General features: G+C 48.7%; 2 long non-coding RNA genes across 2 annotated transcripts; one reads left to right on the top strand and one right to left on the bottom strand.

Moving 5' to 3' along the window:
* Window positions 1-220: 220 nt before the first annotated feature.
* LOC125081320 (uncharacterized) lies at window positions 221-3,537 on the bottom strand. The gene is made up of 4 exons (XR_007121636.1): window positions 3,283-3,537; window positions 1,936-2,015; window positions 1,564-1,749; window positions 221-620 (listed from the first exon to the last, which is right to left on the bottom strand). It is a non-coding gene; the product is annotated as an uncharacterized LOC125081320 (long non-coding RNA).
* On the top strand, window positions 1,749-18,585 carry LOC125081322 (uncharacterized). The gene is made up of 3 exons (XR_007121637.1): window positions 1,749-2,409; window positions 8,326-8,467; window positions 18,115-18,585. It is a non-coding gene; the product is annotated as an uncharacterized LOC125081322 (long non-coding RNA).
* Window positions 18,586-26,357: the final 7,772 nt, after the last annotated feature.

Raw genomic sequence — 26,357 nt, 5'->3', positions numbered from 1 at the left:
CTTTTTCTTTTTTTAAGATTTCATTTCTTTATTTGAGAGAGAGAGCAAGAGAGAACAGAGGAGTGGGGGGCAGAAAGAGGAGCAGGCTTCCCAATGAGCAGGGAGCCAGATGTGGGGCTCCATCCCAGAACCCTGGGATCATGACCTGAGCAGAAGGCAGACACTTAACTGACTGAGCCACCCAGGTGTTCTTGTTTTTTTTTTTTTTTTTTTTAAATTTTAACTGATTTTTATTTACATACAGCAGTACAGTACCCAAGGCTTAAGGTCACAGTTTGGCGAACTCTAGCATGTACACACATACACATATGTATCTCCATCACCCAGATCAAGAATGTTTTCGGCCCCCACAGACCGTATATGTAATTTAACATTTTCTAGGAGCCACATTAAAAACACATAAGAAACAGGTAAATTTTAATTATGTATTTAACTCAGGGGATCCCAAATATTCTTTCAGCATATAATTACTGTTAAAGGTGTTGATGAGCTGTTACTTTTCCAGTCTTTGAAATCCAGTGTGCAGGTTACATGGACAGCACGTTTCAGTTTGGACTAGCCCCATTTCCAGTGCTCAGCACCTACATAGGACTCGTGGCTACTATAGGAACAGGACATGTCTAGAGAGTAAGGAAATTAAGCAAACACAGCCCATTGATCACAAGAGAAATCTGTAAGTATAAGCCACTGACCTTATCTCTATTTACAGTATTGACTCTTTAATTTCCTTTTAGTGAAAATAAATCCCCACCCATTCTCAGTTCCTAGCCCTATTTTCCTCTAAGGTCATATACTCAACACAGAATTTTCCTACCATGAGCAGTTTTGGTTCCTTTTTGGGCTCTCCTATGAATTAAGTTGTCATTCTGCCCATTCTGAGGCAATATTGAATATCTCGGGGACAAGTTCCTCGCTTGACCAGTAATCACCAATCAGATGAAAGTCGTTCTACTCTTGACCTTTCCAAACCTGCCCGATCACCTAAATCACTTCAAAGTGTTTAAAACAAAAAATGGCACACATCTAAGACCTCCTGAATCCCAACCCAGAGACATGCTCAGTTATGGGTATTTTAAAATTATTTTTTAAATGTTTTATTTTTTAAAAAGATTTTTATTTATTTAATACGGAGAGAGACCGTGAGAGAGGGAATATAAGCAGGGGGAGTGGGAGAGGGAGAAGCAGGATTCCTGCTGAGCGGGGAGCCTGATGTGGGGCTTGATCCCAAGACCCTAGGATCATGACCTGAGCCAAAGGTAGACATTTAACGACTGAGCCACGGGGCAGGTTTTTTGTTTTTTTTTTTTTAAAGATTTTATTTATTTATTTGTCAGAGAGAGAGAGAGAGCGAGCACAGGCAGACAGAGTGGCAGGCAGAGGGAGAAGCAGGCTCCCCACAGAACAAGGAGCCCGATGTGGGACTCGATCCCAGGACTCTGGGATCATGACCTGAGCCGAAGGCAGCGGCTTAACCAACTGAGCCACCCAGGCGTCCCACGGGGCAGGTTTTTTAAAAAACCTGACTGCGATGGCCATTCAGGCTTGGGAAGCACTGAGGATTACCCGCTTTGCTGAACACGTCAGAGTCTTCATCTGGGACTGTGGCAGAGAGAAGTGAGTGCTGAGGTGTCCATCCTCGAGGAGCAAAACTCATTTAACAATGTCGTCATGGCCACGGGAGGGGAGGTATCTTTGATTCTCAGCGGTGGGACCACCACCAGTGGCTGACTGGAGGCTTCAGAGGTCCCCCTGGGTGTAAACCATTGTGTGCAGTCAGAGCCCAGGACAGGGAAAAAACCTCTCCAGTGGGCAACCAATATGGGAGAACACAGAGGGCCCCGGACCCCGAGCTGGCCTAACAGTAAGTATGGCTAAGGAAGAAAGCCACAGTTGGTGACCCATCTTCACCCTCCGGCCCTGGCATTCTGTTCTTACCTCCAGCACTCGATTTCCAGGCAGCGAGTCAGTCCATCAAATCCCTTCTTCACACACAGGTGTGTAACAGCAGAGCCAACCTGTGTTTCAAGGAGACAATTTGAAAGATCGATGCTAAGAAAAAAAAAAATTACACTCATCCTTCTGGATTTCATTTTAATTGTTGGGTGTGCCCTGGGCACCAGAAATCATACAGCAGGTCTGGTTTCCTTCCTTGGATGCATTTAAAGAGCCCTGGGTTTGCAGTCAGGTCACCCGAGCTCTGGACTCACCATTATCACGAACAGCTGCATCTCTTTGGGGATATGGTTGAACAAATCTGAGTGTCACTTCTTCCCCTGGTTACCTATGAGTAGGAGTACCTGCCTTATAGGTTCGAGTGATTGCTAGACAAATCTCACAGGTGAAAGCAGTTTGGAAAATGTAAAGCATTACACAATGCAGGACGCTAACCTTTATAGCAGCGGAAACGAGGTGGGGCATAGGACAGTGGGGAAACCCTTCACCAGCTTCTAAGATGCTCAGGTCAGCGAGCACGAGCACGTTTCTTCCTCTCTGCCCTCCTCCCTTTCTTTTCTGCCCCCCCTCCCTTTATAACAGCGTTTGTATGTCTTTACGAGCATACGAGCAGCAGGGGCTCTTATCCTAAAAAATGAGTAACAGGCTCCTGGTTATTTCGGCCTTTGATACACACCTGTCCTGGGCTTCTGGATAAGGCAAACCCCAAGAGAAGCCTCTTGGCCCGGCGTCCATAAATGTTTCCAGCGGCAATTATTCCGCCGGTAGGTTTCCATCGGCATTTTTTTGGGGGGGGGGGTCCCCCTGCGTCTATCTTTGATTGGCTGGCTGCAGCCGGGACCAGGAGCGTCAGGCCCTGTGCGGTTCACAGCCTAGAATCGCTGAGGGCTGCTTGCACCTTTGCTGCCTCATGTCCCCAAGTAGCCCGTGGAAGCTTCCTCCTCCTCCCCCTCCTTCCCCTCCAAGAGTCCATCCCAGGCTGCTCTTCAGTCCTGCCCAGTCCTGGGCCCGGAACCCACAACCTCCGCTCAAGCCGCCTCCTTGGGGGAATCTTCCCGGGCTAAGTCCAGCCACCACCACTCCCTTCATGGACACATTTCTGGTTCCCTGCACAGGGAGCGGGGAATCAGTCCCGCTGTGCCTTTGTGACTTTCCCAAGCCCCGCCAGCTGCGGCAAAATGCTCAGGCTCCTTCTGAACTGTTCTCCCCGCGACACAGGTCGGAGGGTGCCGTAAACCTCCCGGCTCCTTCCCGAAGAACGCTGGGACTTAAATGCGCTGGGCCCCAGCCAAACAACAGAATAAAGTGGAAAATTTTCCTATCACTTACAGAAAGTATTTTCACTCGGCAGAAACAGCATCTACAGCTCTTCGGAGCAAGCTTGTTTTAGCACCGCCGAGCACGAGAACACCGGTGCGGGCAGGGGCGCTTTCCGGAGGCTGTTCCAGCCCCCCTCCCACTTCCCATCGGGCTGTCATTGTTCCCCCGCCGCTCGGGGAGGCGAACCCCGCAGCCCGGCCGGCGCGCCCCCGCAGCCCCCGCCCTCCTGACCAGCCGCAGCAGCCGCAGCTCGGGACCTCCCTGGGCGAGCCGGGCGCGGGAGCTCTGCGTGCGCGCGGGGGCGCGGGGGCGCGGGGGCGCGGGGGCGCGGGGGCGCGGGGGCGCGGGGGCGCGGGGGCGCGGGGGCGCGGGGGCGCGGGGGCGCGGGGGCGCGGGGGCGCGGGCGGGGCTGGCGCTGCCAATCCCCGCGCGGCGCACGTGCGGCACGTCTCAGCATCCGGCCCCCGCCGGGATCCGGCTCCGCGGGGGGGGTGCGGGGGTGGGGTGGGTCGGGGACAACCGGGGGTGCGTCGACGGGGAGGTTAGAGGTGGGACAGCGCGGGGGGTCGGGAATGCGCTCAGGGGTCTGGGAGGTGCGAGGGGGCCGGGGGGTGAGTAGGGTGTTGAGAGGCTGTGAACGCGCGGGGGCGGGGGGGGGCAAGGGGGATGCTTAAGGGTCTTGGCTGGGGCGGGGGGGGGGGGGGACGCGGGCGCACAGTGGGGCGGGTGAGCCAGAGCGCGCAGAGGGAGTACTCCCGGGCGGGTGAGAGGGTCAGCGACGCTTGGCCTCCTCCCTAAACAATTAGGGGAGCGCCGGGAAATTCCCCACGACTTCCCAGCCTATTTCCGACCCTCTCTGTGACTAAAAAGTGAGCCACACACGGGTGGGGACGGGTCTGTCGTCCACCTCCAGCTTAGCCAAGGGCCCACAGCAGGAGGACGGGACTTCACAGGCTGGGCTCACCTGGGCTGGAGAAAGATCATTTTAGGCACCTCTTCACCTCCCCCCCCCCCACTTGCCCCATCCCGGCCATCTCCACTCAAAAACAGGGAGTGTTTTATTTCTGGCTGTGATTTTGAAACCCAGCCATCCCATGTGTCAGCCACCCGGCGGAAGCCCAGGCATCAGAGCTGTCCCAGTGCGCAGGAAGCAAGAGAGGGGCCACCGCCTGCAGGGGACGAGGCGTCACGGACGGACCACTCTGAGATGGAGCTTGCGTTAATGTCCTGCTGTAGAAGGAAGGCATCCGAGCCAGCGTTCTCTATACAGAACAGCCTCTTCGTTCTCTGCTGTGCTGTTTGGACCCCGGAAAGTTCCAGGTCCCAGCATGGAACCCGGTCGGATGTCGCTGTACCTCGCTGCGCGTCCCCAGAGCTGTACTCTTGTTTACCCTCCTTGCGAGGCCCTAACAACTTCCGGAAGAGGAACTCCCTTTGAAGTGTGGGCAGCATTTCGGTTGCTCTGACTACTCCTTGTCTCCTTTGATGTGGAATGATGCCAGGCGTAGCAAAGACTGGCCCCCCGGGACCAAGAGATCAAACACCACTCCCAAGTTCACCTCCAGCAGGGCGGACATATTGAAGGGCAGACTGAAATGCTCTAGAATCTTAAATTTTTCCATTTCCTGCTGTGTTAAAAAAAAAAAAGTAATATAGTACCTGTTTTTCAAATGTATCATTCAATTCTTGATTCCTCTGAAATGACAGTGGAAAACCTTGGACTCACCTGCTCTATCCACATGATTTCATCTAATCCTCGCAACCACTGCCCCTGACTGGCATTATCCCCCAACTCTATAGATGAGGAATTGAAGGCCTAGGGTCCCACAGCTATCCCACTGAGAGCCTTCCTTTCTTCTATTGTTTTTTTTTTTTTTTAAAGACGATTGATTGATTGATAGATTGCTTTATCTGAGAGAGAGAAGCGTGAGCCTGGGAAGGAGCAGAGGGAGAGGGACAAGCAGACTCTCCACTGAGCATGGAGACCGACGTGGGGCTTGAGCCCCTGACCCACCAGATCAGGACCTGAGCCAAAACCAGGAATCAGACGGTCGACCAACTGAGCCACCCAGGTGACGGGAGAGCCTTTATTCTTGAGCACCAGTTCCACTAAAAGTTAATTGCCTGGATCAAATGAATCAGATCCCACAAAGCACAGTAGTGCTGCCACACCATAACCACACAGTGAAAAAGTTACTGATTTTTTTTGGATCGCTGTCATCATGACAAATAATAAGCATAAAAGCTCAGTCTATCACTATAGAAAGTTCGGCAGTGACCGAAGGCAGTAGACCTTGATGCATTCTTTCAGAAATGTTCAGGGTTTTGTTTTTCTTTGCTCAGAGCTATCTCTACATGGTACTGGGAGTTGGACTCCAGAACAAGTTGCTCCAAGACAAACTGTACTGTAGTTTTCCCACTGAGATTTGCTCCCAGACCTGATCTGTCCTTCCTTCCCTGCTGGAGACCGTTAGCAAAAACATCTCTTCAGACCTCAGCTGGGTGCTTTGATGCCTGTGAATTTAGAATGGGATGGAATGTGTGTGTGTGTGTGTGTGTGTGTGTGTGTGTGTGTGTATGTTTCAATGACGTGGATAAGGTAATTTGGTTTTGTCCTAAACTTTCACAAAGCAAATCAACATTATTCACCGAATTGTTAACTTTTTAAATAGTAGGTTTTTTTGGTTTTGGTTTTGGTTTTTGTTTCTGGTTTTTTGTTTGTTTGTTTGTTTGTTTTGTCTGGGTGTTTTGTTGTTGTTTTTTTTTTTTTTTGGTTTTTTTTTTTTTTTTTTTTTTTTTTTTTTTTACAAAAAAATGTTCTAAAAGTGCTGTTTTGGGAGTGGAGAGGTCCTCCTGAAGGCCTAAGTTGAGAGAACGACTAGGAATGGTCTAAGTGAGGCAGTGTGATGGAGTCTGACCTGGGGATAGATGTGTCCTGGGAGACCCGGGAGGACAGGCTAGCTGCCCCATCGCTTGGCTGTCCATAGGACAGGACAGGGAGGAGGCAGGAGCCACAGAAACACCGATAACTGAGGCACTGTGAAGCCTGGATGCCTTTAATCAGAGGCTGGTGGGAGGTGGAGCCCAACCAGGCTTTTGCTCCTAACATGAAAAGATGGAAGAAGGCATAAAAGAGGAACACATGAAAATAAGCAAAATAGTAACAAATGGTATTTCTTGGGTACCTATCATGCAGGAGGCACTGTACTAGGGGCTTCACCTGCTCCTTATCATTTCGCCCTATGAGGTAGGTTAGTGTTATTATTATCAGTTTCCAGCTAAGGAAGCAGCCAAAGGAAGGTAAGTGGCCCAGCATCACTCAGTTGGTAAGTGGCCCAGCCAGGCAGGGTTGGTGCTCATGGCGGTGTCACTCAGACACGTGGGGATGGAAGTGTTTGCTCTCTTTTGCTGAGATTTGGTTTATAAGTTCTTGTCCTGGAGGATGTTCAGGACTTCCTGGTCTGAATCCACCTGAGGAGAAACTTTTGCAAGGAGTTGGCTGAATCAGAGGGAAGGAAAGAATGGCTCAGGGTCCACGGGCCAAATAGTGATCAGGGAGAGGAATCAGGACAGATGACGTAGTAGGACAACGCCAGGACTGGATCACTGTTGGGGGAGCAAGAGTGCCTCTTAGTGTTGTGTGTTTGGGGAAGGACAAAGGGAGATGGGCCCTTGCTGAGTCGGACGGGACCAGAGGAAGGTGAGCATGGGGGAGTGGGGTTGCCATAGGAAGGGGTCCACAGAGAGCGGTGGTGGAACCTGCAGCCCGGCCAGTTTGTTTCAGCGGATCACAGCGTTCTGGGTTGAATTGTATCCTCCCACCCAGTTCAAATGTTGAGGTCTTAACCCCTAAGACTGTGACCTCATTTGGAAATAAGTTCCTGGCAGGTGTAGTTAGCTGAGTTAGAATGAGGTCCTGCCAGCGTCGGGTGGGTCCCTAATCCCCTATGACTGGTGTCATTCTAAAAAGGGGAAGTTTGGACACACACACCCACACACACACACACAACACCGTGTGGACACAATGGCACAGAGCAGGGTGGTGTGTCTACCACCCTGGGAAGGCTAAAGATGGCTGATAGGCCTGCAGAAGGGAGAAGAGATCCTCCGTCATTGTCACCCTCAGAAAAAGCGGCACAGCGGCTGCCGTGGCACCGGACGTTTCTGCTGGCTGAGCGGCTCTGTGCGCGGGGCTCGGGCCGGGTGCTCGCAAAGTAATGCCCACGGCCGCACTCCGGTCGGCTGCCCTGGGGGCCACAGATTCGATTTTGGATGCCTTGCTTTCTAGAAGCAGAGAAGACCCGTTTTGTACAAAAGTATCTCCTCTCTCTCTAACAGAATGATACATACACATAGTTTAAAAGTGAAATGGAATAAATACGTATTTATTGTAATGAGAAGAAACACCTGCCTTTTATCTTTTGCCCCAGAGGAAATGACTCTCCACTAGATAGGCTTTTCCTGGTTTTTACCTCTATTTTCCTAAATAATATGTTGAGATGGCTACTTTTTGATTCTTCAGTTTTGGACATGACCTGCTGACTTCCGAGTGTTGTAGCCAAGGGGAAAGCCCGCTACCCTGTCCCTCTATTCCAACATTTGATGAAATGGTCAGTGTATTCATGCAGGGATGTCAGAACCCCTGTGATTTGGAGTAGCACTCTAAAAGGGATCTGATGTCACCCCAGGCTGCTCCAAACTGAGTACACATGCATGGTTTCTTCAGAGGGAGTCGGGGAGATGGGCAGGGTATTTTTACCCCTATTTTATGGATGGGGAACCAAAGTCTCAAAGAAGCATATGTCTTTAAGCAACAGAGACAGAATTAGACCCCAGGTCCAATGTTTTTCTATTTCCACTGAACACAAAATTCAACTTGCAGAAAGGTCCCACAGGGCATAACAGCCCCATTCTACAGTTTACTGGTCCTCTGTATGAAGGATTTATTACATTCAGGATGGGTATCACATTTTAAAAGGAGCAAGAGTAAACTCGAGAACTCCCTCGCCTTAAATAAGCTTCACAAACACAGATCAAGCCTGTCCTTTTCAGTGTTACATCCTGTTGCCCAGCAAGGCCTCGCAGAGTGGGTGCGCGGTCATTATTTATCAGATAAACGAATGAATCCTGAGGATGATGGAAGAGCTAGAAACCAAGTCATCTAGGAAGTAGAGGAGGAGCTGAAAGCATTCAGGTGGGAGGAAAGCACCAAAAAGTCTTCGAGTTTGATTTCTGTAAGTTCAGAGCAAAGTGGAGACCGCCCACGGGGGAGGACAAGAACCAGCGGGCAGAAGTTAGAGTGAACCCCATGTTGGCTCAAAATAACCAAAAACTTTGCAGCATTAAAACTGTCAAATATGAAAATGGAACATTAGGATCGCCCCTCAGTACGGGTGCTTTGTGAAGGCCAAGGCTTTGCTTTGGGAAGGAGGACTTTGCTTGGCCGCTTGCCACAGAGTCTGTGGGGAAAGCGGTGCCCCCAACTGGTGCTGGCGAGCCCCAGGGGCTGTGTCCCCAATGGCTCCTGTGACACCAGGCTGCTGTGGTCTTTGCGGGCCCTTCTGTCTGCCCCCAGGAGGATCTGAGGATCTCAGAGCCCTGTGAGCCCATGAGCACTGAACACGGGGTAGGTGTTGTCCCACCCGGGGCGTGGGGTGGGTTCACGGAAGAAGGTGCTGGAAATGGTTTAAGTGGCGGGGCCCGCTGTGTCAGGAATTGCAGGGCAGGGAAGTGTCAGAGCCCAGGGCCAGTCTGTGAGGAAAGGAGTGAAGACATTAAGAATGTCTCTAGGGACGCTTGATTGGCTCTGTCAGTTAAGCGTCTGCTTTGGTTCAGGTCAAGATCTCAGGGTCCTGGGATGGGAGAGTGGGACAGACAGTATCAGGGAGCAGACTTCTCTCGAGATTTCCCACATGAGGATCGCCGTGTGCACCAGAAGTAGACTTCCTTTTGGTTCAGATGCATAAATTTGGGGACCAGAACAGCTCTCCCTCCAACCTATCGGTCTCCCTGGCAGCTAGGGTCAGAGGCTGCTGAATGTCTTTTTGCTGACAGGTACAATCCCCCCCACACGCACCTTCACCCCCAGCACGGGGACTAGACCAGGAATGAGGTGACTGGATCGACCACCAAGGGGCTGCTGACCTCGGACAGGGCCTGTACGTCCTCAGGAGCTCCTCCCCGGTGGGAGTGGATGGAAATATTCTATATTCCAGTCTTTTCAGGCAAGACTGAGTTTGTTGCTTTAATGGGAAACTCTTTGGTGAAGTCTTGAGGATCCCATTCTAGCTTTTCCTGTCACTATTGGATTCTAACCTCTTCATATTTACAGATTTGTTTCTCCTCATTCATGCTACTAAGTGTGTTTTTACTCAGTTTCTGTGAACAAGGTTAAGTAGTTTTTCCCCCCACTGACTTCTTGTGCTTTTCAGGGACCCCTGTGTGGAGTTCATGATCATACCACCTCAGGGGTTTTCTGAGGTTAAGAGAAAACAGCAGCTTGGAGGCTCAGGAAGTGCTCAGACTTTGGAAGTTCTGGAGATAGAGGCCAGACATAGATTTACAAGTCCTCGATGAACCTGAATTGGCAGCTGGGACGACCTGACCTCCTAGAACTGTGTAATGTTGCTGGGCGGGCCTCCTGCCTCTGGAAACACAGCACTCAGAGGCTTCAAGAGTGAATGGAAGGCTGCTGGTCATACTTTGCAGGCCCCCAGATTTCCATTCCAGGCCCTACCACTGGGAATTGTCCTCATGGCTTAGAGAAAACAGTGGAACCTGTTCCTGATTGATATCAATTATTTTGGATTCAGCTGCCACTATAGCAGCTGAAACCAGGTATGTTAAATCGCTTCTCATGTATACAGTCCAGCTGTATTATGTCAGTATCACCATCATCAGGGACCCAGGTTCTTTCCAGCACTCTGCCTGCCCTCCCTAGACTGTCTGCCTCATCCTCCAAAACGATTGCTGGGGCTCCGGCCATCACACCTGACTCCTAAGCAGCAGGAGAAAGGAAAAGGAGAAAGGCCTATACCTTCTTTTAAAGAGACTTTCCTGGAAGAACCATACTATCCTTTTTGCTTACAACTCATTGGCTAAAATTTTTTTTTTTCAGCATAACAGTATTCATTATTTTTTGCACCACACCCAGTGCTCCATGCAATCCGTGCCCTCTCATTGGCTAAAATTTAATGGCTGGGCCCAGCTGAAGGGAGGTGGGAAAAATTAGTCCATTAGCAGGGCGTAATGCTACTCTGAATAAACTTGGGGTTCTGTGACCAAGGGGGAATAACAGCATTGCTGTGGGGTTGGGCAGGCATCTAGCAGTCTCTATCAGAGAAAGCTGGATTTCATAGCTGTGAAATAAACAGGTTATTAGGATTTGTAATTCACTTAACTCTCTGGTGACCGGCCCTACGCAGATCACTTTACTTCTTTGAGCCTTAGTATCTTCACTAAAAAAGGAAAAAAAGCTAGACTCCTGGCCAGTAGCCGTGGTTTTTAAGCTGTGTCCCTTGTGGGTGGTGCCTCGGAGACCAAAAGAAGCACACAGAGCTATGACTTCTCCGCTAGTCTCCTCCTCTGTTGCCAGAGCCCCCGGAGGCCCACGCCAGGACCTGCTCCTTTCATCCGCTCGCTCAACATTCTGAAGCTCCACAGCCTGGGGCAGAAACTTCAGGAGCAATGGTGAAAAGATTCTGGGTTTCTAGAGAAGCAAATTGAACAGGTTGTGTGGGCTCAGGTTTCTGTGGTTCTAGAGAGAGATGCACCCTTTTTGGTAATTCAGAAAACCCCTGGAGGTTGTCAGCTAAAAAGCTTGGTAATACTATTAATTTTGTAGGTAATCAGAGATGATTTTCTTAACTCAGGCGCATTAGAATGTATTTCCTAAGGGCTGGAGTGACGAAACAATGAACACTGGGATAAGGGCCAGGCTCGTCTTCCTCCTCTGCTATTTGCTGCCTGTTCTTTAGTCTCTCTGAACCTCAACATGCTCATCTATAAAATGGGGGCAATAATGCCTACTTGGGGGCTTCTGTAAGAATTAAATGTAATCAGGTCTACGAAGCTTGGCCATGAGGAAGGGTTCATCTACTTTAGTGTCTGTCATCTGCCGAGCAGGGGGCCCCACACCACAGAAAGGAAAAGACAGAGCAGAATGGCCTGGTCTTAGTGATTCTGCCAGTCAGTTCCCAAGGCTCAGGATAAAGATGATGACACTGACCCCTGGAGCATCATCCTGACGGTTTCTGGACTTAGCCCCTTTCCCGTAGGGAATTGGCGTTCTTTTCCGATAAGCAATGCCTTAGAATGAACCAAATCCCGTTGCTGTTTACTTTCTCCCCTAAATCTTCAGTCTGCCTCCTTACTGGCTTTCATCCTGGCTTGAAGTCTTTCTCATCTTGAAACAAAATTCCGTTTCTAGGCAGATGACTCTCGATACCCATGTCCTTCCTCCTTTTCGCAGCTGTCTAACCTGGAATGAGTTGTACGAGGGCTGCCTCTCCTTTCCCCCCACCTGTGCTCTGCTGGCTCTCTGTGAGCGCGATTGTGCCAGAGCTCTACGCTGAATCTGCTCTTGCCAAGGTCACAGACAAGCCCAAAACCGGTTTCAGCTCTGTGGCCCGAATGTCCCTCGTTCCTTCCAGAGGTCACTCTTTGCTCGAACAAAGGAAGGTTCAGCATGTGGGTGTAAGTAACCTGTATGATTGGGGCATGATCCCCAATATTTCTGAGGGGATATGGTTTACGTATATTGTTAAACTCCAATGGTTTTTCTCTCTGAAGTATTTCCGTCCTATTCCTGTGGCTGTCTCAAGCCTCACTGGAACTTTTTTTCCCGCAGCCTCTCATCTTGGCCAGTCTCCTGCTGTGTTGCTGGAGCCTTCTTGCTTCCTACATAGAATTTCCTTCCACATGCATTCATTTCCCGTAGTGCTGAGGTCCATCCCAACGTTACATCTCTGGGGTCACCAGGGCACCAGGGTCCCCTGAAATAACCCCTACCCAGCTCTACACAGGGTAGCTTCAGTTCCCGTTGGATTCAGCTCTCCTTCTCAGGAGAGGGTGGTGAGTGGAGGCTACTGGGAGGTGAGCCATGGGTTCCTGAGACACCTTCCAGACCAAAATCTTCCACCTTCAGCTGCACGGAAGAAAGGCAGAAACTCTGAAGCCATCTTTTCTTTCATGGAGTCAGTGGTTTCAAAGAATATTCTAGGCTTTCCTCCCTACCAATAGCACCTGTGGATGGAGAATGGAGAGCTTTTCTAGAGCAAAAGTTGTGGGGTTGAGGTTTGTTTGTTTCCCCCTTATATTTATGTGGCTTTTCTGCCGCGTTGACCCCTCGGATCGCAAATGACCCCTTGATGCTCTCCTCCCTGGGCTGTTACCATCTCACGCTCTGCTGTTTCTCTTTTGTCTCCATCCCTGCCTGTTCTTTCTGTCTCCTCCTTGGGCACCTTTTCTGCCTTTTTCTTTTCTGAACTTTTCTTTTAAAATAATTTCAGACTGGGGTGCCTGACTGGCTCGAGTTGGTAGAGCATGTGATTCTTGATCTCAAGGTTGTGAGTTCGAGCCCCCACATTGGGTATAGAGATCACTTACAAATAAAATCTTAAAAAAATATAATTTCAGATTTACAGAGATCTGTTGCACAACGGTGTAAATACAATTAACACTACTGAACTGTACCCTTAAAAGTGGTTAAGATGCAAAGTTTAATGTTTTATATATATATATATATATTTATTTATTTATATATATATTTATATATATATATTTATATATATAATATATATTTATAAATTTATAAATAAGTACAGAATCTACTTATAAATACAGTAGTATTTACAGTAAAGTACAGTAAATAGTACAGAATCTACCTACAGACCACACTCTCTCGTCCAAAATTATAAATTTATAAATATATATAAATATATTATTTATATATATATATTTATTTATATATATATTTATAATATATATATATTATTTATATATATTATTTATATATATATTTATTTATTTATATATATATATATATATAAAATCGCAATGTTAAGAAAGAATGCTATTTGAGGGATAATTACATTGCAAAGGGGAAATAGGGATAGAGATAGAAGTTGAAGTTCTTTGAGAAACAAGTCAGTTTTTGAATCTGTTTAAAAAGTATTTAGCACTTAAAACAACCTCAAAATAGTTTCAGAGTTACAGAAAAGTTGAAAAGAATGCCACAACGAATTCCAGCCTGCTAATACCTGGCTTCCCCAAATTTTAACATTTTATCACATTTGCTTTATCATTATTCATCTGTCCATCTGTATTACCTTTTTTCCTGAACCATAGAGAGTGAATTGGAGACATACTTCTCCTTTACCCCTAGATATTTCAGTTGGTTTTTCTTTAAAAGGGTATTTTCTTACACCATAATGATGGTCAAACTCAGAAAATCTCTGATATACTGCTATCGTCTAATCTATAAACTTTATTTCCAATTTTGCTAATTATCACAAAGTAACATTAGTAGTAAACTTTTTTTTTTTTTTTAAAGATTTTATTTATTTGTTTGACACAGAGAGAGATATCACAAGTAGACAGGGAAGGGGAAGCAGGCTCCCCGCTGAGCAGAGAGCCCAACTCAAGGCTCCATCCCAGGACCCTGAGATCATGACTCAAGCCAAAGGCAGAGGCTCAATCCACAGAGCCACCCAGGCGCCCCCGTAGTAAACTTTTTAAAAGACTTTTTTCTTCTGGTCCGGGATTTAATCCAGGATTATACAATGATTTCTTTTTCTTTTTTTTTTTTTTAAGATTTTATTTATTTATTTGACACAGAGAGAGAGATTACAAGTAGGCAGAGAGGCAGGCAGAGAGAAAGAGGGAAGCAGGCTCCCTGCTGAGCAGAGAGCCCAATGTGGGGCTTGATCCCAGGACTCTGGGATCATGACCTGAGCTGAAGGCAGAGGCTTTAACCCACTGAGCAACCAAGGTGCCCCTATACAATGAATTCTTTAGTTTTTGTTTGCTCTTTAGTATCCTTTAACCCAGTTTCTCAGCCTTTCTTTTCTTTAAAAAAAAAAAAATTTAAGTAATTTCTACACCCAACGTGGGGCTTGAACTCACAACCCCAAGATCAAGAGTCACACACTCTTCCAGGTGCCCCTCTTTGTCCTTCATAATCTTGGCATCTTTGAAGAGCACGGGTGGTTATTCTGTAGAATGTCCTTCAGTAAAGGTTTGTCTGATGTTCCCAGGTGACTAGACTCAGGTTCTGCATTTTGGGCAGGAGTATTACAGAGGTGAAGTTGTGTCCTTCTCACTGTTTGGAGGCATGTGATGGCTACTGGTCCCATTATTGTCAATGGTAACGTTGATCATTTGGTTGAAGAGGTGTCTGCCTGTTTCTTCACTGTAAAGTTGCTTTTTTCCCATCACGGTTACTAAGTATCATCATGGGGAATACTTTGGACTATGTCAATTTCTGTCTGTTTCTAAAGGCTGATCTTTCCTCCACTCTATCTTCAGCCTCCCTCTTCCCATTCAACTGTGTTGATGGCTTCCATTCCTACTCTCTTGCCGCTATATCTCAGACATCTGTCTCTGGCCAAGACGGCTCCTGAAGACACAGTTCCCTCACAGGATGTCCCTTGGTGCTGCTCTTCCTGCTTCCCATTCCCCTGATCCCTTCCTCCTCTGTCCCCTGATGACAGTCCGTGACATCACCCTGCTCTCCTTCTGGACTCCTGGACATCATTCTAGACTCCTCTCTTTCCCTCACACTTCGTACACAGTCATAAGTCCTGTTGATCTCAGGCTCCCAGTACATTTTACCACTTCTTTGGTTCAGACCGTTACCATCACAGGCTTGGAATTCAGCCACAGTCACCTCTTCCTGCCCAGAACCTTGCCTTCCCTCTAATTTATTCTCCGTCATGACGGCAGAGTGAGCTTCCTAAAGTGTGGATTTGAGCATGAGGAATAGAGTGGGTGAGGTAGGTGCTACTCAGAATCCCTCAGTGCTTTCTCATTGCCCTCAGGGTACCAGCCAACTCCTTCTGGATGGTCAGGCCCTGCCTACGTCTCCAACTGCCCCAGTCATGTTGATGATTTTCATTTCCCATTTTGAGTTGCTCTCTCTCCTTGAGTTTTCACACATGAGATCTGGAGTGCCACCTCCCACTTGGACTCATTCACCAGCTCTCACTGCCATTCAGGATTCAGCTTAGACTCACTGTGGGAGACATTCCCTGTACCTGGGGCAGGAGTTATGCCCTTCCCAGGTGCTCCCTGTCACCTAGAACTTGCCCCAACCCTACTGTGACATTGTTTACATGGTTGAAATGAATTAGATCAACTTTGATGCTTCCTGCTGTGCTACGAGCTCCAGAAACCATATAAAATAAAGTGTATAGATTAGACAATAGCAGTATATCCATGTTTTTCTGAGTTTGACCATTGTTATGGTGTAAGAAAATGCCCTTTTATTTATTTATTTATTTTTAAGATTTTATTTATTTATTTGACAGACAGAGATCACAAGCAGGCAGAGAGGCAGGCAGAGAGAGAGGAGGAAGCAGGCTCCTTGCTGAGCAGAGAGTCCGACGTGGGGCCCGATCCCAGGACCCCGAGATCATGACCTGAGCCGAAGGCAGCGGCTTAACCCACTGAGCCACCCAGGCGCCCCAGAAAATGCCCCTTTAAAGGAAAACCAATAGGAGTATCTAGGAGTAAAGGAGAATTATGTCCAGAAACCATGTCTTGCCCATTCCTTATTGGGAACCTGAACTAACACATTATCTGGCTCCAAACACATGCTTTGTAAACTTAAAACACTTGTAAGTGGGTAAGTGGGTTAACAGGCCGGTGGAGGGGGTGGGCAGGGTGAATGAAGGTAGGACTCTGACACAGCTGCAGGGTTTTTTGTTGATCTAGGGAAAGTCACCAAGATTCTGGTGACTCAGAGACTTGGGTTCTAGGGATGGGGTGGCCAGTTCTTGGAGTCCAGCTCTCACGGGCCTAGGACGTCTCCAAGGAACACCAGGAACAAGATGAAATATTTCAGAGTACAAAAAGACTTAATTAATGCAGGACATTCATCAGATGTCCAAGGTGCCCATGACCCAGACGGACTGGGTTTCCAAGTTGCAAATGACTCTAGAGGAACAGGTTTCTGAGGCCTGGGTGACTCAGATAGGGTTGGGCTTCAGAGCTCATGAAGGGGAAGTGGTAGGTGAGAAAGCAATCCGCGAGCGTTCTGCCTAGGTGGCCAGCCACGTGGCTGAAACCCGCCATTGACTTGGCAACCAGTTTAGCCTGCAGTTTCCTAGGGAACCAAGGGCCAATCTTAGGTGCCACTTGGCATGGAGCCAGGGACACTCAATGAGGGACAGATGGCTGGACTCCGGGCGTCCTCAGTGTTGTGGGGTGGGTGGCTGAGGGTCTTGGGCGTAGGGCTTGGCACGAGGGCAAGGAGAGTCTGAAGAAGGCTGGAAACTCACATCAGGTACATGGGTGAGGGGTAGGGGAGCAGATGAGGCCAGAGATGTATTTCGCGTTGGCAGTTAAGAAAGCATGGACCAAAGCCCTGCGAGCAATTTGGAGCCAGTGGCCATTGGTTCTAAAAGTCAAGAGAGGGAGCTAGATAGAAACCAGGAGTGACCACATGATTAGAATCGGAGTCAAAAATGTTATTTGCCTCATGGCGCCTGGGTAGCTCAGTTGGTTGGGCAACTGCCTTCAGCTCAGGTCATGATCCCAGGGTCCTGGGATGGAGCCCCACATCGGGGGGGGGTCACTGCTCAGTGGGGAGCCTGCTTCTCCCTCTGCCTCTGCCTGCCACCCCTCCTGCTTATGCTCTCTCCCTGTCAGATAAATAAAAATAAAAACTCTTGAAAAATATTATTTGCCTCATAAGAGCAGGAATCTGGTTATGACCTGGAACAGGAGAGTCACACAGGTCAGACTGAGAGCCAGAATCAGGAGGGCAACCTGGAGGTCAAAGTGACAGTAATTCTTTCAGCCCTGGAGGAGAAGGAATTCTAAGGAGAGAACTGGCCATACATTTTTTTAGTTTACTTACTAGGATGAATGCCTCCATGGAGTACTAGTGGTAGAAAGTCATAAGGAATGAACAGGTAAACAGTGATGGTACTAGGCATCTTTGCTGCGAGCTGGCTTCCCAGCACCCCGGACCCCTGACCCAAGTGGAGAAGGGGACGTAGCTTGTCTGGGATGGCCCACGGTAAACAGAACCAGAGCAGCGAGCGGCTTCAGTGGGGAGCTGAGGGACCAGGAACGAACTTCTACCTGACTTGACCCGAGAAGGCAGGAAATGACTAACACTGAACCTAATCACCAGAAATTTTCTGTCTTGATTTTACTCAGTAGATATGTCAATTTCAGGCATTAGAGCACGCATGCCGGCAGTCTGAACTGGGCTGAGTTCGGTAAGAGGGAGGAGAACCCATTTGTTATCTGTGGTTGGAGACGGGTGCAAAGTGTTCCGTCGGTCGGATTTTTTTTCTCCAGATGGCAGCAAGATCTGGGATGTAGGCACATCCGGGCAGTGATCTGTGGAGCTGACAGGCCTGGAAAGGCCTAGATTGCTCACAGTCAGGAACGTGGGCCGGAAGTACAGGCTGTGAGCCCCTACCACCAGCAGCAAGGGACTCGGCCTCGGAGGCGAGCTCGGGGCAGGATGCCTCTGACACACATGGGCAGACCTGGTACTGAGCAGGAGGCAGGCACGAGGAGGGAGAAGACACGTCCCCTTCTGCTACCATCCCAGAGCCTGCCCGTGGCTCCTCATTTTCTTAGCATCATCAGTGACTTCTCTGATAGGTTTCCAGGCTCCCCGGCACCATGTGTGTGACAAGGAGCACCATCGCCACCGCTGTGATCATCGGTATCCAGGTACCGGTTTACTGAGTGCTTGCTTCTCACCAAACACTGCGGGGCACCAAATGTTCATCAGGAAACCGAGGCTCGAAGAGGCTAAATGACTTGCCAGAGGTCATTGTCCCCAGGTCATGAGGAGTAAAGGGCAGAGCTGGATTTTGAATCAAGGTCTGATGGATTAGAGACTCTGTGTGGTCGCCTAGAGATTAGGATCACAAGCTGGGGAAACGGACAGGAGCAACTTCATTGTCGAATCTGTAGGAGGGGGATGACAGCGACAACAGAACCGCCTGATAAGGTACTACTGCAGAGGAGGGACTGTCAAATCTGAGTACTCGAGGAGTCGGGCCACCTGAGGCAGCACAGGAAAATACAGGCTGCTCAATTCAGTTTGAATTTCGGATAAACAGCGGATGATATTTTAGAACAGAAAGTCTTGCAATATTGGGGATGTACTTATACTAAAAATGATTCTTTATTTCTCTGAAGTTCAAGTTGAACAAGGTATCCTGTGTTTTATCTGGCAACTCTGCTGAGGACATCCCCTAAGGCGGGCCTTGACCCATCAGCTGGCTTGTCTGGCCAGACCCTCTGGTCCAGGGGGACTTGCTTCCCCACTGGCTTCCCTGCCTCTCTGCTTCTGCCCTTACGGGGGTGGGGGCCCCGTGCCTTCTCCTCTCCTTTTCTCCTGGCCTCCTGGGCCTGTCCTTCCTTCAGGCTTCCTCCTTGGAGGTTTCTGCAGTTTTCCTTCTCAACAGGTCCCGCTTAGATCCCCCTCGCATCCGTTAGCTCCGAGTTATGCGGGCTGGGTCCCTGGGTCCCTCTCGAAGGTGAGGGGCCCTGTGGTCTCTCGCGCAGCTCCACGCACCCATCCGGAGGGCTCTGTCTTCTGTGACCCGAGCCCGTGCAGGTTTCCGAGAATCCCAGCGACGTGAGCAGTTGCAGAAACTGAACGGATGATGGAAGGAACCACTTCTATTTTCCTAGTATGGCTGAGGTGGCGCTGTCAGATTAAACCAGAAAGTCTCGGCATCTCCAGAAACCCCAGTCAGCCCCCCTCCCTCCCCAGCCCACAGCCCGTTTCACTTCTCCTTCCCACAGAGGGGAGAGGCTTGGGCCGAAGGTTGTTTTTTCTCTGCCAAGGAAGTAACACCCAGTGCACCTCCCTTCAACTATAGTAAGGAAACCACAACTGGCCCCAAGACCCCTAGAACGCAGCGAGAGTCAGGACGCCCACAAGGACACCCCTCCACCCTTGTCACGCCTCGGCTTGGGGGACATCAGGTGTGGGCTGCATGGCGGGGGCCTGCCTGGCTCCTTCCCCTTCCCTTGGGCCCGAGAAGACACGCTGTGTCCTTGGATGGACACAGTGATCCTTGACACTCTCTGCCGTTCCTGCTCCCATCTCTCTCTCCTTCCCAGCCAGGTGCGAGCCCTTGCAGAGACGTGATTCACAGGTCCCCTTGATTCACAGGATCTCCTGCCTCCCACGCGTACCGGCCACACTTCTCCGACTAGTGAGCCTGAGTCACCGGGAGGGCTTGTTAGAACACAAGCGCCGGACCCCACCCGGGGAGTTCTGAGGCAGAAGGGCCGGGCAGGCCCAAGAATTTGCATTTCTATCAAGTTCCTAGGTGATGCGGAGGTCGCCAGACCCCAAGCCCATCCTGAGACCCGCCATAGGACTTTCTAGATCCACAGGGTTTGAGGTTCGGATTTTCTGGATTCTAGGAAGAAGAGGCATGGAGAGCCAGGAGGACAGTCCTCCACACGCCCGATTATGGTGGCTGGCATCCCAGGAGCATAAGGGACTCTAGTGTTCGTAGGCCCAGTTGGTAATTCTGTCCAGGGAGACTTCCAGAGGCAGGACATTGTGGGGGACACTCAGAGCAACATGTTCATCCTCCAACATCGGAACAAAATGAGAAGTTCAGGTAATGATGGATTGTTTATTGTGTAATCATCCCCCTCCGCAGCGGGGTCTGGGTGGGCTCATTCTCCCCATGGCTGGGAGTGGCTGGCTGGTGGCTCTGAGTTGAGTCCCCTACCAGAAATTGCCGCCCTTGCGCAAGGTCACCTCCTTCTCCCCGGGCAGTCCACATCCACAGACTGGTCAGTGCTGGGGTATGGCTCCCTTGCCCCAGTTCTGGACACTCGGGGCCATCCCAGATCCAGAGCTCCCCATGGGAGAGCAGAGGCCTTTGTTGTGACCATATCACAGCTCAACACCTCCCTAGCCTGGTCCTGTTTCCCTCACTCTCTGTCAGCGATGGAACCTGAGGGTGTTCCCGGTCGCCTTCCTGTCCATCTCCAAGTGTGCTTGCCTGGGAACCTGATTCCTAAACCTGTTTGTCCCTAATTCCAGGGAGCTAGTACAGGTGGTAAATGCTTCTAGAAGTTAGAGGAGGGCACTGTGCTCAGCACCTGGAGGAGGAAGTAGACAGTTGTGCCTGAGTGTGACTGCCTTTCCCCACCTGCTCTATGCTGGCTCCTCGCTTCTGGAAGCTTGGAGGCCCTGGAGGGGCCACAGCTTGCTCTCTCCAGGACTTTGACCTCGCCTGTCTGCTCACCCCCTTCCGCTGGGACTCCTGTTCCCTTCACCCCCTTCCTCAGCCATGACCTTTGGTCATCCCCATAAAAGCCATTCAGGTGGCCACCATCTTCAAGAAGAAATACGAAGAAAAGAATGTCTGTGAGAAAACCCAACACTGGAACTCTGTGGGGAATCTCGGTCAGGGTCCCCTGTAAGGTGCTGCGTGGTTTGTGAAAAGCAAGGTGTGCTTTAACGTTAAGTTTGAGGTACCCAAAGGACTTCTAGATATAAGGAAGATCATTGTCCTTGAGAAGAGCGACTTCTGGGTTCACCCTGGGGAGCTGCCCGGAGGAAATGAGGGTAACTCGTAGCAGGGGCGCTCAGCAGGGAATCAGATACTGACTGGGTGAGAAAGGAGGGGCTGGACTGAGCGTCTCTGTCCGCCATTTCCTAACCAGTAGCGCTGATGGTATCAGCTAATTTTGAGACTGTAAAAATATTCCTACATTAAAAAAAGGATTTTATTTATTTGAGTGAAAGAGAGAGAGAGATCATGAGCAGGGGGGAGGAGTATAGGGAGAAGCAGACTCCCTGCTGAGCCAGGAGCTCTATGTGGGACTCAGTCCTGGGACCCCAGGATCATGACCTGAGACCAAGGCAGATGCCAAAATGACTGATGCAGGCGCCCAATATCCCCATATTTCTATGAGGCCTTTGCAAAGTTGTGGTCCCTGATGACTTCAGAGTTCCCCCAAGTCCTACAGAATAGGAAAGAAGGAGGTCCATTTGGAAAGCATGTCTGAAAAGGTGTCATCAAATGTGTCCCCTGGGAACGTTCCTTACCCTCACACTGATGGGCAGATTTAGCCTCTTGTCCCTCTGGGTGGACACTATCCCCGAGTGTCCCCCTCTTGAAGCACAAGGCACTGCTCCCATAAGTCTCCAGTACACTGGCATCTCCACAGCCCAGGAGCAACTCACAGGCAGGAGTATGTGTGTTCTTATGTGTGTCCCCCCATCCCCGCCCCGCCCCGCCTGCCATGCCGGAGGTACTCAGTACTTTTTGAACAAATGAACAAATTACATATATTTATTTTAGAAATAATTCTAGATAAAGAGTTCTAGAAATCATGAGAAAGATTGGACAATTAATTTTAGTTGGGACAAGCCTTCTTTCTTCCCAGATCCTTGAAGGTGATAAAAAGGAAACAGAAAGGCAGACATTTATGCTGGTGACAGCGCACAGAACAAGACTAATTAGAGCTGTGGGGGAGAAAAAGATGTTCTCTGTGAATCTGGGTTCATTTTCTTCTCAGCTCCTTTTCTGGAAACCAGGGCTTTCTGTATCTTTTTTGAAACCGTGGAGGACACTGAGTGCAGAGAACATAATGGTTTTCTTTGTTTTACTGTAAGGCTGACTTTCTCCCCCGGTTCTTAGGTTCTGTCTGATTCTCAACAAATAGGCACAAACTGACAACTCAGATTCCTTCAACGTCTTGTAGCCCCATTCACAACCAGAATTCAAGACATATAATAATTAAGTCAACCGATAGATTTATAGTTAATGCTGAGCTAAACTATCCTTTTACAGTTGTTGTAGAAAACATTCTAAGAGCAAGCTATGAGCAGGACATGTTTCCTTTCCGAAACATCAAAGTGATTTTAATTTTTTAAAGGGCATTTTTGTATCTTTCCCATTTCATATTTATTTCTCTACCCCTCCCCCCAATTTCCCTATTCCCTTTCCCCCCAGAAATGTTTGTGTCACCACCATCTTCAGTCTTTCGTAGCAATCTACAACGCTGCCCTCTTAACTTCTTTACATGAAACCAGGTAATTAAAGGAACATATAAGGAGAAAGATCTGGAAAAGGAAAGACTAGCAGCTCAGATTTCATGAGATTTATTGAGTGGCAGGGCCATTGTAAACGCCTTACCCCACTGGCTTCATGGCAGCCTCGCAAGGTAGGTGCTACTAAATTCAGCTCCCCCTTGCTCGTGAGGGTCTTACCCAGGGTCACAATGGCATTATGTGGGGGGCTGAGCCTGCAAACTCTTTAATGTAACTTTATGAGCCTGTGCCCTCTGCTACCCTGATATCCTGCCTACCTTCTGTGACTGAGATGAGAAAGAGGGAAAATGGGGACTCTTTCTCAAGCCCTGTTAATGAGAACTGAATTTTTTTTTTTAAGATTTTGTTTATTTATTTGAGAGAGAGAAAGAGAGCGTGTGCATGCACAAGCAGGGGTGGGAGGCAGAGGGAGAGGGAAAAGCAGGCTCCCTGCCAAGCAGGGAGCCCGATGCGGGGCTCAATCCCAGGACCCTGATATCATGACCTGAGCCAAAGTCAGACGCTTAACCGACTGAGCCGCCCAGACGCCCCGAGAACTGAGCTATTATTACCGTGAAAGGTCATACTGTGTTCTCCCCTGTCCCGCTGAGCTTTGATCTGAGGCTGCTCGGCTCTCTCCAGCCTCAGGGTCATCAGTGTTCAAGGCAGAAAGAAAGGTCTGGTTTGTTCTCTTTCTTTCTCTCTCTCTCTCTTTCACCCCCGACTGTATTCTCCTGCTATATATTTTAAGGCTTTTTATTGGATTCTTATCAAAGGAGAATTTCATCTATGTCTGCTTGGTAGACACTTGAACTAACTTCCACCCCTTACCTTCCCCTGCTACAGCCAGAGTTGCCAAAAGCAACTGAGAGGTCATAGGTCAATGGCAGGAGTCAAAGGACACCGGGCTGGTCCCCTAAACAATGGCTGAGGGTCAGACAATTGAAAACTGAAAGTGTTATAAAAACTTGGGCCTCTGTGAGCCTATTAATGATTGGACACTGTCCCTGTGCCGTGAGTGTAAGATAGCTCAGATCCGTGTTGGCAGAGCTACTGAACCGCTTTGCTAAGGTGAAACCATCAGGGAGGGACAAAGCTTTCCAGAAAAAGATCTGGCTTCTCAGAGACATCCTGTTACCTTATTTATATATTCTGTTCACTATTCTAACCAATAATCGTGGCTGGCCTTCGATGAGCAAAACAAAAAGATGAGGGAGTGAAGGGCATCATATCCACGAAGTCAGGAAACTCGGGATGTCCCTTTCTCCCTGGGGTGTGGTGGGGCATCAGCTCGGCAGGACTGAGCACCATTGACCTCTCAGATCTACTCTCCCCTCCTTCCAATGAGCTACATCAGGCTAGACTCCCGTAGCCCACAGTCAGATGCCCTGTTTTCCGATTCTGGATGGGGAGCAGTTTCTGTTCTGGAAAGAAAGGTTTGGGGGCTTGCCAACTGAGAGCAACTCACACCTCAGAAGCTGATCGGGTCTGGGATCTCTGTTCTGAAGCTGGTTGTCCAAACTCCTTAACTAACCTCCCACAGAAGGCGCTTCCTTGCCAAGCAGGTTCGTCTACCTGCTTAGCCGGGATTGGCTTCCCACTTAGGAGGAAGGGGGTACTCTCAGAACTTGTGCCTGTGTGACCCCTGACTATCTTAACACCAGTTCACACACACTCATTCAAAAGTGTTTATTGAGATAATAATAATCCTATAGTAATAAAAGTCATAAATGTATTCATGAAGACAAAAATATATTCATAAAGAGTGGAAGATTATGCAGCCAAAGGTGGGAGGTTATGTGTAAATTATTTTTTCTTTTGTGCTTTTCTGTAGTTAAAATGTTTTCTATGATAAACAGATTAATTTTTTTCTTTTTTTTTCTTTCTTTTTTTTTTAAGATTTTATTTATTTATTTGACAGAGAGAGATCACAAGCAGGCAGAGAGGCAGGTAGAGAGAGAGGAGGAAGCAGGCTCCCCGCTGAGCAGAGAGCCCGATGCGGGGCTCGATCCCAGGATCCTGAGATCATGACCTGAGCCGAAGGCAGCGGCTTAACCCACTGAGCCACCCAGGCGCCCCTAATTTTTTTTTCTTAAGGAGAGAGAGCATACAAGGTGGTGGGGCAGAGGGAGAGGGAATCTTTTTTTTTTTTTTTTAAGATTTTATTTCTTTATTTGAGAGAGAGAGAGAGAGATAGCAGGAGAGAACAGAGCAGGAAGGGGACAGAAAGAGGACCAGGCTCCCTGCTGAGCAGAGAGCCTGGTGCAGGTCTCGATCCCAGGACCCTGAGGTCATGACCAGAGCTGAAGGCAGAGGCTTAACCAACTGGGCTACCCAGGTACCCAAACAAATAACTTTTTAAACTAAAAATGCTATTCTATGAACATGAGCCTAGATAAACAAAGCACTCTTCCTCCCTGTCCCCCAGGGTTTTATTTATTTATTTGAGAGAGAGAGAGAGAGACAGAGCTCCAGCAGGGAGAGAAGCAGAGAGGGAGGGAGAGAGACTCTGAAGCAGACTCTGAAGCAGACTCTATGCTGATCTCAGGACTGTGAGATCTGGACCTGAGCCAAAACCAGGAGTCAGATGCTCAGCCCACTGAGCCACCCAGGTGCCCCCGAACAAAGTGCTCTTCATTGCACGATGTAGGAATAAACTTCTGCCTTTAGGATGATGGAGCCACAGGGACTGGATTTACCCTCCAACCTAAATGATTTAAAAAGCAGAGAAAATATATGAGAGAAGTTTTCAGACACTTTACAACAGGCAGTGCAAAATAGTGATACCTGGAAGAATTGAAACTAATGAGGGACACCATTAAATTTTCCCAGATGATGACCTGGAGAGAGTTCCCACCTGCTGTGTAAGGAAGAGGAATCCAAATGAAGCCTAGTAGTGTCTTGAGTTGAGGAAGCCAATGTCAGAGTTTGGAGAGACTGATAGTTAATTTTATATGTCAACTTGTGTAGGCCACAGTACCCAGATAGTTGATCAAACACCATTCTAGATATTTCTGTGAAAACATTTGGTATGGACTAAAATTTTGTGTTCTCCTAAAAATCGTACATAGAAGCACTAATCCCAGTGCAATGGTATTTGGAAGTGGGGCCTTTGGAAGATAATTAAGTCATTTTTGTGGAGTTCTTGTGATGGGGTTAGTGCCCTTGTAAAAAGAGAACAAGAGAGAGAATTTCTCTTTTCTCTGCCATGTGAGGACACAGTAATAAGTGTTTGTTGTTGAAGCCCCCCCAGCCATGGTGTTTGTCACAGCAGCCCAAGTTGGTTAACCCAGTATTTCTGGATGGGATTAACATTTAATCATTTAAATTGGTCTTTGAGAAAGCAGATCACCTCCATAATGTGGGTGGGCCTGACCCAATCAGTTGAAGGCCTTAAGAGAAAGACTAACCTCTCCAGAGGAAGAGGGAGTTCTGCCAACAGACCGGCTTCAAATTCAAGTTGCCACATTAACTCTTCCCTGAGTCCCCAGCCTGCCAGCCTACCCAGATTTTTTTTGTCAGCCTCCATGTTCTACCATCACAGGAGCCAATTTCTTAGAATAAATCTCCCTCCCCATCTCTCTCTCTCTCTCTATATATATATGCATACATATTTTAAAAATATATGTACATATATAACCCGCTGAAATGTTACAGAAGGGCCGTGTGGATCAGTGAGGTGCCTCAGGAAGATGTCTCATGCTGAACTGGAGGAACGAGGGGCTGAAACTCAGGAGAGTCCAGGTATGCGGTAGGAAGGCAGGAAGAGGATGGCAGGGAGGCAGGGGTCAGTAAGAAGGACAATTTAAAGAAAGACCTCAGA

The sequence above is a fragment of the Lutra lutra genome, chromosome 11 (genome assembly GCF_902655055.1).
Source record: "Lutra lutra chromosome 11, mLutLut1.2, whole genome shotgun sequence".
NCBI lineage: Eukaryota > Metazoa > Chordata > Mammalia > Carnivora > Mustelidae > Lutra > Lutra lutra.
This window is presented reverse-complemented; position numbering and strand designations above follow the sequence as displayed.